The sequence below is a fragment of the Saccoglossus kowalevskii genome, chromosome 16, assembly GCF_978046115.1.
Source record: "Saccoglossus kowalevskii chromosome 16, keSacKowa6.1, whole genome shotgun sequence".
Classification (NCBI taxonomy): domain Eukaryota; kingdom Metazoa; phylum Hemichordata; class Enteropneusta; family Harrimaniidae; genus Saccoglossus; species Saccoglossus kowalevskii.
Window position 1 is genome coordinate 25365496 of NC_140656.1, and position 16644 is coordinate 25382139.

At 36.0% G+C, this 16644-nt stretch overlaps 1 protein-coding gene across 1 annotated transcript in view; it reads left to right on the forward strand.

The window, feature by feature from the left end:
- Window positions 1-16644, forward strand: part of LOC100376998 (mitogen-activated protein kinase 1-like) — a 52348-nt gene that overhangs the window by 23459 nt on the left and 12245 nt on the right. The window lies entirely within an intron of this gene.

The following is a 16644-nucleotide window of genomic DNA, read 5'->3' on the forward strand; positions in this document are numbered from 1 at the left end:
TACATGATTTGATTTGCTTCCTTGTGACAGTGGAGATAGTGTGTTCATGAATTTTTTTGTTGTGAAATGACTTAATATCAAATGTTTGATATGAAAATGTTATGCTCAATTTTCATTTGACATTTATAAATATCACTTGTATTTTCTTGCATTTTTGTGAGACTATTTGTGTGGTGTGAATAAAACAAAACCAAACTGGGACAAAAAATAAAAAAGAACCATGATGATGTTGCACATCTTGTGTGAATTCTGTTTATAAGTTATAGCTATCGTCATGGTAATTTTATCTTTATTGCTCTATGCTTTGTGAGGTTATTGCCCTAGGCACAGTATTATTTCTTGCTGTTGTATTTTTTTTTTTTGCTACCCTTTTCCCCACTTACTTTGCACGTCTATCTGAGCTGTCGTGTATAAACTCATATATAAAATTTAATCCTGATAATATTGATTGCGAGAATATAGATAATCTTGATTTGCAGTTTCTAGAAAAATCCACAAACATTAAGTATATTAGAAAAATTATTCAATAATAACTAATAACTTGCATTTCCTGCAAAGGTCAAATTTTATCATTTAATCATATGCAAATTAGCTTGATATTTCCGAATCCATTAAATGATGTGGTGTCATTATTATAGATATTGTAGAAAAGGCCATTGAATAAGAATTCTGTCGACTGTTAACAGTAATTGCCCTTATTTCCTGGCATTTAAAATGTCGCAAACATTGCGTTCAGCTTTTGCCGATGGCAGTTCTTGTTAATTCTACACGGCCTTCACAACTGCTTACAACAAGTGGATTTGAAATGTCAGTTAAACCAGCGCAATCTGATAAAATGATAAAGCGCAGGATGCCTTTTCTTGTACTGCAAGATCTTATCAATTATGAAGCAAACCTTCTGTTTCCATGGCAACTCTCCAGTTGAAGTGCAAAGTTCATGTTATATTTGCCAAGCTTGTAATTCAGATTCATTAAAGTGTTTGGGTTAGGGTTGCCACCTGTTTGTCTTAGTGTTCTGTGAACCGTCCTTTTATTATTGACTACTGTAAAACACTTTATAATTTGGTCTCCGTGCGTCTGTGTGTCCGTGTGTTCGTGCGTGCGTGCGTGCGTCCGTCCGGAGTCGTATCTCAGAATCCCTTGGACCGATTCCGTTCATTCTTTGCATGTGCCTAGTACTTTATGTGGGACATATGCACATGCAGTGGTTTAGCGATTTTATTCAAAATGGCCACCTGGCAGCCATTTTGTTTTTTTAAAAAGTCGTATTTTGGACATGCTTTGTCAGTTTTCATTTTTAGTAGTACATGTATCATACATGTTAGGATACATGTCCCTGACCGTTCGTGAGTTCCTGAGTGTCTGTCTGTCTGTCTGTCTGTCTGTCTGTCCGTCCGTCTGTCTGTCTGTCCGTCCGTCCGTCCGTCTGTCCGTCCCTCCGTGCGTGCGTCATTCTGTCCAGAGTCATTTCAGAATCCTGTGGACCGGTTCCATTCATTCTTTGCGTGTGCCTAGTACCTTATGTGGGACATATGCACATGCAGTGGTTTAGATATTCAATTCAAAATGGCCGACTGGCAGCCATCTTATTTTTTGTAAAATGTTGTATTTTGGACATGCTTTTGTCAGTTGTCATTCAAACTTGGTACATAGATTATTCATATTAGGATACATGTCCATGACGATTTATTTCGCAATTGGATCAAAGATTTTATGCGGTATCTTGTCAGTTTTCATTCAAATTTGGCACATACGTGTACGTTATACATGTTAGGATGCATGTCCATGACAATTTGTTTCAAAATCTAGTCAAGGATGGCAGCCATCTGACTTTTTGGCCTTGCTACTACTGTGAAATACTTTATATTCGCGGGGATTTTATTTTCGCTGTTTTCGCGGAGACCAATTTTGCGCGAAAATAAAGTCAACGCGAACAGCTCATTATATATACATGAATATTAATGAGCTCACGCATACAAACAAAACGCGTGGTCTTCAGTTTACATTTGTCCAGTTTCATTACGATACCAGTAGCGGCACCCATAACGATTCTGTTGTTGATCACCCCACCATTTAACCTCACGTCGCGTATCCATTTCTGTACCGATGCGTCAAGAGCACCGAGCAGCAGGGGTTGACCTCGCTGACCTTTAGGCAAAGTTGAAACTTGATCTGCGTGGTTGGCGGCTGCCTGCAGTTTCAGGAAGTTCGATTTAATGCTTCGAACTGTGCTTTCGTTCACGTTTATGTTCAACTCTTTGCTGAATTTTCTCGATGTCTTCATTACGCCAATTTCGATTGAAGACTTCGCTATTTTAGCTCGAGTTTCAGCGTTGTAGAAACTGTACTGGCCTCGTTTTCTTTTTCGACGGGTTGATGAAGTGGCCACAAGTTGATCGATTTGATCATTGGCGGCTTGAGTTGACGTGGCTTCTTCTTCTGTTGTACAGAGATTCGGATCAGGCAGACCAGGAGTTCGAGGAGAATTAACTTTCTTTAACCAGCGAACTAGAGACATGACGTTTGTTGAAAACAGGATCAGAATGACGTTTGAACGAAATATCGCCGCTTAAATGGACAAAACTCGTTTGATCTTATCGGCAAGCTGTTAGATTTCACAGCTTGGTTTTCCCGGAAATCAACGGGTTTATCATCATCTTCTACCTGTTAACGAGTAACATCTGCTCAGCAAAAAATTGCACCAAGACAGTCTTACCACTCATGTTTTTATCACTTCATTTAGAAACAATAGTCAAACATTCACAGTTTCATTGAATGTAAACAATACTACGGGCGCGCGCTCGCGACGGGACAAATCGAACAAAGAAACTTTAATTTCAGGCGTAAATGGGAGTAACTCCGGTACCCCGGAAGTCTTCAAACTGCTTTGCGCGAAAATAACATCGCGCGAAACAGTCATTTTATGGCTATGCGCGAAAATAAAATACCTCGAAAATAAAGTAATTTACAGTATATTTCCACAATTTATGTACCATTTTCATTCGAATTTGGCACATACATCATATACATATCAGTGTGTTTCATAATCAGATCAAAGATGGCCGAATAATGGCTGTTTTTATTTTTGGCCATATTACTATTACACGGAACACTTGTTTTGATGTAAATAAACAATAATAATAATAATAACTTTATTTAATTAAGCGCAACAATTCCAACATATGAAGATCAAAGGCGCTGATACAATAAACAATCAGTCAAATATTAAAAGCACATTTAAATAAGTGCGTTTTCTGTCTGGATTTAAAAATGTCTACTGAAGGACTAGAACGAACAGACAGAGGTAATTCATTAAAAAGTTTAGGACCTAAATTTTCAAAAGCACGGTCTTTGTATAACACCTTGGACTTTTTACTACACACCTGACGAGTTTTAATAAGAAACTTCGATTCAGATCTTAAACTACGACTAGGTACATAAAATTTGATTAATTCACATAGATAATTTGGGGCAAAACCATACAAAGATTTATACACTAGTAAAAGTAATTTGAAATTGATTCTTTGTACAACTGGTAACCAATGAAGTTTAATAAAAATGTCTGTAATGTGGTCATATTTTCGAGCACGAGTGACAAGGCGGGCTGCTGCATTTTGTACACGAATAAGAGGTTTTATCTTAGTTACAGGGAGACCAGACAATAATGAATTACAGCTGTCTAAGCGAGAAGATATGAATGCATGTACCAACTTTTCAGTATCAGATTGGGATAATGATTTACGAATACGATTAATATTTCTTCACCACTTGCGATACTAGACAAAGGACACGAGTCTTGTGAGAATCTCCGAGACGACATGCACACAAATTCAGTTTTCGACACATTCAAAAGTAGGAAATTACAAGACATCCAATCGCTACGTGTCAATCGCTAACATCTTGAATCTGTTGTATACGCCACTTGGAACTTAAGTTTCAAGGACACGCTCGCGACAACCCCTCCGCTTTGATATGACGAGCACAAAGAGAACTTTCAAACATTTAACGGGGACTGTCATTTTCAATGACTTGTTTTACCTAGAATTATTTTTTGCTGAAAAAACAATTTGGTCCTGTATGGAGTTTAATTTCATAAATTTGTAGCTTCGCTGTCGACTTTGTCGAGCGGAGCTTATCATATTAGTGATTGTCCGTCGTCGTACGTGTCAATGTTTTACGTTTTCAACTTCTTCTTGAAAACTATAAGCCTGAATGCTTTGATACTTGGTGTATATGTACCTTGGGTAGACCTCTCTTAGATTTGTTCATTTCATGATGATATCTTCAATTTCCTAATTTTGTTGAATATTTTTGTCATTTTTGGTAAAAAGTGATATTTTCGACTTCTTGTTAAAAACCGTGAGTCCAATTGCTTTGATATTACGTATATACATGTAGGTATTAGATGTGGACCTCTCTCAGATTTGTTAATTTCGTGGTGATATCTTTAATTCTCTAATTTTGGTGAATATTTTTGTAATTTTTGGTAAAAAGTGATATTTTCGACTTCTTGTTAAAAGCTGTAAGTTCGATTGCTTTGATACTATACATATTGTTCATTTTCTAATGATGTCTTCAGTTCTTTAATTGAAATGTGCATTGCTAACAGCCGAGCTATATCACCCGACAGGCTGCTTGTTTGATGAGTTGAATGCAAAATATAGTATAAAAGGTATATTTGCTTTTTCGCTGAAGGGGTTTTTCAGTGAAAATAAACTCCAAACGAAAATTTTATTTTAGAATATAGTCTTCAGGCATCATAATTTTTAATAAAGGTTTTGATAAAAAAAATTGAGAAAATGTGAAAACAAAATTATGCAGGTTTATTTTACAAAATTTGTCCAGGGTGCTCAAAAGTTGAAGGAATTGTTATCAGTTTTAGCCTTGTGTGCGTCCCTGTTTTGTCTACATGTTATGATGATGTATCTCTGCCATTTAGTGTGCATGTATTAATAACAGAAACAGTAGCAAAAGGAGAAATTTAATATGAGATCAGATTACTTGGATTGTTCTGCTGTAAAAGTGACATGTATAAAGCAGGGGTTACCAGATTCTATGGATGAATGTATGAACAGAAGTGAAACCTTCCAACCACCCTGTTATCCTTTGAATGCCAGTCAAATTTTGTTTCATAATTCAAACCTTAATCTATATCAAGATTTTTGCAAACAATTTCACTAATACACCTGTAGGCAATAAAAAACTGTCCCTTAGTTTCAAATCAAATTTGCTGAACAATTTTATGTGTTTGGCAGAGAGATGTATGGCTTTCAAAGGTTATCGTTGAAGTCTTGGTGCTTTAGGTACGCTTTAATCTGCTGCTCACAGTATTAGCATAAGTTGTTGACTTTCAGAAAGCTTCATTTAAAAAAACCCAAATGAAATGTCCGATTAAAATGAAACCTTGAATTTAAGTTAATAAATAACAACCAAACAAATGTATAAATAATCTGCTTTTAAATATCTGTGATTTTGGGCAAAAATGTTGAATAAAATCCCTCTAAAACTTGCTGTTTATTATCTGCTTTTGTGTATAGATTGTACAAGGATGCATACGCCATGACAGCAGCACACTGTTAATGTGTTTGGTCATATATTTGAATCTTGAATGTCATCGGAAGGGAAGTGGAATTGAAAAACATGGACAAGGCTAATATTACAAATATGTTACCACTTAAGTACATATGTCATTAGCATTAGCCATTATTACATTGTGTAGTCGTTGAAGGACACGGGGGTGGGGATGGGGGTTGGTGTTCTTAGCCTTTGTGGACATCATTTTGATAATAAATAATTAATATTGCAATATTTTACAAGACAAATGTATCAAATATGATATAGTCAAATATGATATAGTCAAATATGATATAGTCAAATATGATATAGTCAAATATGATATAATCAAATATGATATAATCAGATGTATCATGAAATTAGTGAGTGTTGGGTTACTATTGAATATGAACCTTAGGGGCAACATTAGTCTTCTCATGTTTTGGTGGTGCAAGCCTCAAACCTTTTCGGACATCGGTTGGTCTGGTTGATGACTCCACCAAATTATAGTCCAATAGGTATTTTGCATGTCCTCTAAAAGGTCACACATCCTGGTACTTTGCATGTCCTCCAAAAGATCACACATCCTGGTACTTTGCATGTCCTCCAAAAGGTCACACATCCTGGTACTTTGCATGTCCTCCAAAAGATCACACATCCTGGTACTTTGCATGTCCTCCAAACGGATACACATCCTGGTATTTTGCATGTCCTCCAAAAGGTCACACATCCTGGTACTTTGCATGTCCTCCAAAAGGTCACGCATTCTGGTACTTTGCATGACCTCCAAAAGGTCACACATCCTGGTCTCTGTAGGGTCTCGCATTCTGGTATTGTCAAGAGTGGGAGGTATGTACGGTAAATGAGACCAGTTTTGACACTCTAACAGATGAAGATGCCATTTTAGACCGTATTTGAGACAGATTTAGTCTCTTGGGTACCACAAAAACCAGAAATGAGACCATCAATTCGAGCAATCTGATTGGACAACCGTGTGAAGCCTTTGCAGCATACAATGGTTTCCATTCAGACTGCATGAATTGGTGGTCTTTAAAGCTGGTCTCAAAACACGTCTCATTTCTGGTCTTCCTGGCATTCAAGAGTCTCTAAATCCGCCTCAAATACAGTCTCAAATGACATCTTTATCTGTTAATCACAGAACTGGTCTCATTTGCCGTTTAGAGGGTACCATACATGCCTCAGAGTTGGGTACAAATTCACATTTTTTCTGAAGTTATGATAGTTGTTTTATCATTGTTTTATTTGCCAAATCCCACCTTTGAAATAGACTACAGCATATTAAATTTTACTGCTGGAGATGATAAAGCAAGACATGATTGTTTCAAATTTGTTTCATGTTGTATGGTGTATTTTTGTTTTTCATAAATAATATTTTGAATTGTAATCGCCACATTTATTTGTGGTGCTATATCATTCCTGAAATTGTTTCAGATGCCTGTTCTGATATTTGGACAAAGGAAAAAATATCCTTTTCAAGAAATCATGACAACAGGTTGATTGGGGGAAAAAAAAATATTGTTTGACTGTAATTTTTTTGTCAGTCATTAAGTGACCTTTAAATTCTGATGTGTGAATTCATAGCGATTGAGGACGCATATCAGTTACTGTGTTTATTAAAAATCGAAGGTAACCCTGTATGTCAGTGCTTTTAAGGAATATAATGATACTTCATTTCGGAGCAGATAAAGATTAGTTGCCATGGCAATATATCTTATCTTCATCGCTTGTTTTCTACTGGGTTCCGGGGTTGATGTTATGTACCTTACAATATTACGTTGAATGAATTCTGAGAAAATGACAAAACTATTTATTTTTTTTTTTAACTGATGTGTGACAGTTCTGCGACTTGTGTGTTAAGTTAATTTCCTTGAAGGAATACAGTAGTCTGTTGGGACCTGTTTGTTTGGTTCGAGGGCTGAAATTGAATAGTATTGGGAATAGATACTAGCTGCTGTGTTGTCATGGCAACCAAGTCTTTTGCACGTCATTGATTGTTTGGCAAAATGATTGTGTGTGTAAGAGATGGGTTCATTTAAATAGTATTGCAAATAAATTGGTTAACAACTTATTATAGATTTGTGGGCAGTCTTTTGTGCAACTTTATTTGCTCAGTTAGAATCGCATCTTTAATTTAAAACTCAAATAAATCAAAAATTGCGTTTATTGTATACTTATTAGCGTTCACGCACGGCTCCTTAGCACGGGTAAGAAAACGTGCGTGAACGCTTTAATAGCACTGGCTAAGAAATGCTAATTATGAATTAAATCTGGCCTGTTTTTAAGACCCGGTTCTGATCCCTTGGCATGGACTAACGAAGTGTGCATGAACGCTTAGCTTGGCCTAAGTGCCCAAAACGACATTTTATTCAATGTTCATTTGAAAGATTTACTATTATATTCATAACTATTCATTTCAATATGCTGTTTCCTACATAACTACCAATGTGAACACAGATTGTTCCCGAGAAAAAATTAACTGATAAGAAATATGGTACTTCCCATTATTCTGCAATCTGCACTTTGTGAATTTGCTTTGATATAGTTTTATAACAATAGAAAATATAGCTGCGTTGCAGCAATGTCGGGTTTCGAGCCCACTGACTTATTAGCAGGGTTCCAAAATCAGCATCATTGACAATAATATATTAAAGGAAATTGCATGGCCTTCATACTAAACATGTTACATGTTCCTGTCTGTAACAGTGCTTAAGGTATTACAATCTTGCATATTTAATGATGTCACATGACCATATATGGTCATCACATTAGTTAGTCACATCTTTTGTTCCATAGATTCGATATTGCACAGGTTGCATGTTCCCGTCTGTAACAGTGCTTGAGTTATTACATGTATGCATATTTAATGATGTCACATGACCGTGTATGGTCATCAGATGTGATAGTCATCTCTCTTGTGCAAGACCTTAAATATTGCACTAGTTGCATATTCCTGTCTGTAACAGTGCTTGAGTTATTACATTTATGCATATCTGATGAGGTCACATGACCAAATATGGTCATCACATTAGTTAGTCACATCTCTTGTCCCATGAATTCGATATTGCACAGGTTGCATGTTACCGTCTGTAACAGTGCTTGAGTTATTACATTTATGCATATTTGATGAAGTCACATGACCATATATGGTCACAACATTAGTTCGTCACATCTCTTGTCTCATAGCTTCGATATTGCACAGGTTGCATGTCCCTATCTGTAGCAGTGCTTGATATATTACTTTTATGTATATTTGATGAGGTCACATGACCATATATGGTCATCTTGTTCGTTAGTAAAATTTCATGTACCATCACTTCAATATTGCACTGGTTCCATGTCCCTATATGTAACAGTGCTTGAGATATTGCAATTATGTCTACAATATGAGGTCACGTGACCATATAAAAGAACAAAAAAATATGAAAAAAACATTCTAAAACATGGCCATATATGGTCATCACATTAGTTAGTCACATCTCTTGTCTCATAGCTTCGATATTGCACAGGCTGCATGTTCCCGTCTGTAACAGTGTTTGAGTTATTACATTTATGCATATTTGATGAGGTCACATAACCATATATAGTCATCGGATACGTTAGTCACATCTCTTATTCCATAGCTTCGATATTGCACAGGTTGCATGTTCCTATCTGTAACAGTGCTTGAGTTATTACATTTATGCATATTTGATGAAGTCACATGACCATATATATTTTCATCACATTAGTTAGTCACATCTCATGTCTCATAGCTTCGATATTGCACTGGTTGCATGTCCCTATCTGTAACAGTGCTTGAGTTATTACATTAATGCATGTTTAATGATGTCACATGATCATACATGGTCATCGGATATGTTAGTCACCTCTCTGGTGCAATACCTTCAATACTGCACTACTTGCATGTTCCTGTCTGCAACAGTGCTTGAGTTATTACATTTATGCTTATTTGATGAGGTCACATGACCATATATGGTCATCGGATATGTTAGTCACTTCTGTTGTGCAATAGCTTCAATATTGCACTGGTTGCATGTTCCTATCTGTAACAGTGCTTGAGATATAACATTTATGCATATTTGATGAGGTCACATGACCATATATGGTCATCGGATGTGTTAGTCACTTTTGTTGTGCAATAGCTTCAATATTGCACTGGTTGCATGTTCCTATCTGTAACAGTGCTTGAGTTACTACATTTATTCATATTTGATGAAGTTACATGACCATATATGGTCATCACATTAGTTAGTCACATCTCTTGTATCATAGCTTCGATATTGCATAGGTTGCATGTCTCTATCTGTGATTCTGCTTGAGATATTACAATTATGCATATTTAATGACGTCACATGACCATATACGGTCATCTCATTAGTTACTCACATCTCATGTCCCATAGCTTCGATTTTGCACAGGTTGCATGTTCATGTCTGTAACAGTGCTTGAGTTATTACATGTATGCATATTTGATGAAGTTACATGACCATATATGGTCATCACATTAGTTGGTCACATCTCTTGTCTCACAGCTTCGATATTGCACAGGTTGCACGTTTCTAACTGTAACAGTGCTTAAGATAATTCAATTATGCATATTTAATGAAGTCACATGACCATATATGGTCATCACATTAGTTAGTCACATCTCTTGACCCATACCTTCGATATTGCACAGGTTGCATGTCCCTAACTCTTACAGTGCTTGATATATTACATTTAAGCATATTCAATGAGGTCACATGACCATATATGGTCATCTTCTTTGTTAGTAAAATTTCATGTACCATCACTTCAATATTGCACTGGTTGCATGTTCCTATCTGTAACAGTGCTTGAGATATTGCAATTATGTCTATAAAATGAGGTCACGTGACCATATAAAAGAACAAAAAAATATGAAAAAAACATTCTAAAATCTTCTTATAAAAAACGGCTTTTCGCCTGGACTTCCATATTTTGGAATTAAATACTATGTCATATGATCTTTCAAAGTTATTCAGGGTTAGTTGATTTGTCGAAAATTATGCAAATGAGATGCAAAACAAAATTTAAAAAAATTCTAAAAAAAAAAGTCACGTGACCGCTAAAGTTTTTTTTTATGAAATTTGTAGCCCTTGTCGCACTGCTACTATCATAAAAAAATTGGAGCACTCAGACCCTCAGAAAGGTGCGCAATTCGGCATTGAAAATTTCGCCTTTAATCCAAGATGGCGGCCTGGTCATGTGACCTATGTGTCTGAACTTAGGATATGCACCAGATCTCATACAGCTTTACCATTGTGGCAAGTATGAAACTGATCGGTCCAACGGTGTTGACATAAAGCGTGACCAAAAATTTAGGCGGAAGAATAATAATAATAAATATAGCTGCGTTGCAGCAATGTCGGGTTTCGAGCCCACTGACTTATTAGCAGCGTTCCAAAATCAGCATCATCGACAATAATATATTAAAGGAAATAGCATGGCCTTCATACTAAACATGTTGCATGTTCCTGTCTGTAACATTGCTTAAGGTATTACATTCTTGCATATTTAATGATGTCCCATGACCATATATGGTCATCGGATGTTTTTGTCAGCTCTGTTGTGCAATAACTTCAATATTGCATTGGTTGCATTTTCATATCTGTAACAGTGCTTGAGATATAACATTTATGCATATTTGATGAGGTCACATGACCATATGTGGTCATCACATTAGTTAGTCACATCTCTTGTTCCATAGATTCGATATTGCACAGGTTGCATGTTCCCGTCTGTAACAGTGCTTGAGTTATTACATTTATGCATATTTAATGATGTCACATGACCGTGTATGGGCATCAGATGTGTTAGTCACATATCTTGTCTCATAGCTTCGATATTGCACAGGTTGTGTGTTTCTATCTGTTACTGTGTTTCAAATATAACATTTATGCATATTTGATGAGGTCACCTGACCATATATGGTCATCACATTAGTTAGTCACATCTCTTGTTCCATAGATTCGATATTGCACAGGTTGCATGTTCCCGTCTGTAATAGTGCTTGAGTTATTACATTTATGCTTATTTGATGAGGTCATATGACCATATATGGTCAACGGATATGTTAGTTACTTCTGTTGTGCAATAGCTTCAATATTGCTCTGGTTGCGTGTTCCTATCTGTAACAGTGCTTGAGATATAACATTTATGCATATTTGATGAGGTCACATGACCATATATGGTCATCGGATGTGTTAGTCACTTCTGTTGTGCAATAGCTTCAATATTCCACTGGTTGCATGTTCCTATCTGTAACAGTGCTTGAGTTATTACATTTATGCATATTTGATGAAGTTACATGACCATATATGGTCATCACATTAGTTAGTCATATCTCTTGTCACATAGCTTCGATATTGCATAGGTTGCATGTCTCTATCTGTGATTCTGCTTGAGATATTACAATTATGCATATTTAATGACGGCACATGACCATATACGGTCATCACATTAGTTACTCACATCTCATGTCCCATAGCTTCGATTTTGCACAGGTTGCATGTTTCTATCTGTAACAGTGCTTGAGATAATTCAATTATGCATATTTAATGAAGTCACATGACCATATATGGTCATCACATTAGTTAGTCACATCTCTTGACCCATACCTCCGATATTGCACAGGTTGCATGTAACTAACTCTTGCAGTGCTTGATATATTACATTTATGCATATTCAATGAGGTCACATGACCATATATAGTCATCTTGTTTGTTAGTAAAATGTCATGTACCATCACTTCAATATTGCACTGGTTGCATGTTCCCGTCTGTAACTGTGCTTGAGTTATTACATTTATGCATATTTGATGAAGTCACATGACCATATATGGTCATCGCATTAGTTAGTCACATCTCGTGTCTTATAGCTTCGACATTGCACAGGTTGCATGTCCCTATCTGTAACAGTGCTTGATATATTACATTTATGCATATTTAATGAGATCACATGACCATATATGGTCATCTTGTTTGTTAGTAGAATTTCATGTACCATCACTTCAATATTGCACTGGTTGCATGTTCCTATCTGTAACAGTGCTTGAGATATTGCAATTATGTATAAAAAATGAGGTCACGTGACCATGTAAAAGAACAAAAAAATATGGAAAAACATTCTAAAATCTTCTTATAAAAAACGGCTTATCGCCTGGACTCAATATTTTGGAATTAAATACTATGTCATATGATCTTTCAAAGTTATTCAGGGTTAGTTGATTTGTCGAAAATTATGCAAATGAGATGCAAAACAAAATTTAAAAAAATTCTAAAAAAAAAAGTCACGTGACCGCTAAAGTTTTTTTTGATGAAATTTGTAGCCCTTGTCGCACTGCTACTATCATAAAAAAATTGGAGCACTCAGACCCTCAGAAAGGTGCGCAATTCGGCATTGAAAATTTCGCCTTTAATCCAAGATGGCGGCCTGGTCATATGACCTATGTGTCTGAACTTAGGATATGCACCAGATCTCATACAGCTTTACCATTGTGGCAAGTATGGAACTGATCGGTCCAACGGTGTTGACATAAAGCGTGACCAAAAATTTAGGCGGAAGAATAATAATAATAATAATAATAATAATAATAATAAACGGAACAATTACAATAGGGTTTCGACCAAATGGGCTCGAAACCCTAAATATAGCTGCGTTGCAGCAATGTCGGGTTTCGAGCCCACTGACGTATTAGCAGCGTTCCAAAATCAGCATCATTGACAATAATATATTAAAGGAAATTGCATGGCTTTCATACTAAACATGTTACATGTTCCTGTCTGTAACAGTGCTTAAGGTATTACAATCTTGCATATGTAATAATGTCCCATGACCATATTCGGTCATCGGATGTTTTTTTCTGCTCTGTTGTACAATAACTTCAATATTGCATTGGTTGCATGTTCCTATCTGTAACAGTGCTTGAGATATAACATTTGTGCATATTTGATGAGGTCACCTGACCATATATGGTCATCACATTAGTTAGTCACATCTCTTGTTCCATAGATTCGATATTGCACAGGTTGCATATTCCCGTCTGTAATAGTGCTTGAGTTATTACATTTATGCTTATTTGATGAGGTCACATGACCATATATGGTCAACGGATATGTTAGTCACTTCTGTTGTGCAATAGCTTCAATATTGCACTGGTTGCATGTTCCTATCTGTAACAGTGCTTGAGATATAACATTTATGCATATTTGATGAGGTCACATGACCATATATGGTCATCGGATGTGTTAGTCACTTCTGTTGTGCAATAGCTTCAATATTGCACTGGTTGCATGTTCCTATCTGTAACAGTGCTTGAGTTATTACATTTATGCATATTTAATGACGGCACATGACCATATACGGTCATCACATTAGTTACTCACATCTCATGTCCCATAGCTTCGATTTTGCACAGGTTGCATGTTTCTATCTGTAACAGTGCTTGAGATAATTCAATTATGCATATTTAATGAAGTCACATGACCATATATGGTCATCACATTAGTTAGTCACATCTCTTGACCCATACCTCCGATATTGCACAGGTTGCATGTAACTAACTCTTGCAGTGCTTAATATATTACATTTATGCATATTTAATGAGATCACATGACCATATATGGTCATCTTGTTTGTTAGTAGAATTTCATGTACCATCACTTCAATATTGCACTGGTTGCATGTATCTATCTGTAACAGTGCTCGAGATATTGCAATTATGTCTAAAAAATGAGGTCATGTGACCATGTAAAAGAACAAAAAAATATGGAAAAACATTCTAAAATCTTCTTATAAAAAACGGCTTATCGCCTGGACTCAATATTTTGGAATTAAATACTATGTCATATGATCTTTCAATGTTATTCAGGGTTAGTTAATTTGTCGAAAATTATGCAAATGAGATGCAAAACAAAATTTAAAAAAATTCTAAAAAAAAAAAGTCACGTGACCGCTAAAGTTTTTTTTTATGAAATTTGTAGCCCTTGTCGCACTGCTACTATCATAAAAAAATTGGAGCACTCAGACCCTCAGAAAGGTGCGCAATTCGGCATTGAAAATTTCGCCTTTAATCCAAGATGGCGGCCTGGTCATGTGACCTATGTGTCTGAACTTAGGATATGCACCAGATCTCATACAGCTTTACCATTGTGGCAAGTATGAAACTGATCGGTCCAACGGTGTTGACATAAAGCGTGACCAAAAATTTAGGCGGAAGAATAATAATAATAATAATAATAATAATAATAATAAACGGAACAATTACAAAAGGGTTTCGACCAAATGGGCTTCGAGCCCACTGACGTATTAGCAGCGTTCCAAAATCAGCATCATTGACAATAATATATTAAAGGAAATTGCATGGCTTTCATACTAAACATGTTACATGTTCCTGTCTGTAACAGTGCTTAAGGTATTACAATCTTGCATATGTAATAATGTCCCATGACCATATTCGGTCATCGGATGTTTTTTTCTGCTCTGTTGTACAATAACTTCAATATTGCATTGGTTGCATGTTCCTATCTGTAACAGTGCTTGAGATATAACATTTGTGCATATTTGATGAGGTCACCTGACCATATATGGTCATCACATTAGTTAGTCACATCTCTTGTTCCATAGATTCGATATTGCACAGGTTGCATATTCCCGTCTGTAATAGTGCTTGAGTTATTACATTTATGCTTATTTGATGAGGTCACATGACCATATATGGTCAACGGATATGTTAGTCACTTCTGTTGTGCAATAGCTTCAATATTGCACTGGTTGCATGTTCCTATCTGTAACAGTGCTTGAGATATAACATTTATGCATATTTGATGAGGTCACATGACCATATATGGTCATCGGATGTGTTAGTCACTTCTGTTGTGCAATAGCTTCAATATTGCACTGGTTGCATGTTCCTATCTGTAACAGTGCTTGAGTTATTACATTTATGCATATTTAATGACGGCACATGACCATATACGGTCATCACATTAGTTACTCACATCTCATGTCCCATAGCTTCGATTTTGCACAGGTTGCATGTTTCTATCTGTAACAGTGCTTGAGATAATTCAATTATGCATATTTAATGAAGTCACATGACCATATATGGTCATCACATTAGTTAGTCACATCTCTTGACCCATACCTCCGATATTGCACAGGTTGCATGTAACTAACTCTTGCAGTGCTTAATATATTACATTTATGCATATTTAATGAGATCACATGACCATATATGGTCATCTTGTTTGTTAGTAGAATTTCATGTACCATCACTTCAATATTGCACTGGTTGCATGTATCTATCTGTAACAGTGCTCGAGATATTGCAATTATGTCTAAAAAATGAGGTCATGTGACCATGTAAAAGAACAAAAAAATATGGAAAAACATTCTAAAATCTTCTTATAAAAAACGGCTTATCGCCTGGACTCAATATTTTGGAATTAAATACTATGTCATATGATCTTTCAATGTTATTCAGGGTTAGTTAATTTGTCGAAAATTATGCAAATGAGATGCAAAACAAAATTTAAAAAAATTCTAAAAAAAAAAAGTCACGTGACCGCTAAAGTTTTTTTTTATGAAATTTGTAGCCCTTGTCGCACTGCTACTATCATAAAAAAATTGGAGCACTCAGACCCTCAGAAAGGTGCGCAATTCGGCATTGAAAATTTCGCCTTTAATCCAAGATGGCGGCCTGGTCATGTGACCTATGTGTCTGAACTTAGGATATGCACCAGATCTCATACAGCTTTACCATTGTGGCAAGTATGAAACTGATCGGTCCAACGGTGTTGACATAAAGCGTGACCAAAAATTTAGGCGGAAGAATAATAATAATAATAATAATAATAATAATAATAAACGGAACAATTACAAAAGGGTTTCGACCAAATGGGCTCGAAACCCTAAATATAGCTGCGTTGCAGCAATGTCGGGTTTCGAGCCCACTGACTTATTAGCAGCGTTCCAAAATCAGCATCATTGACAATAATATATTAAAGGAAATTGCATGGCCTTCATACTAAACATGTTGCATGTTCCTGT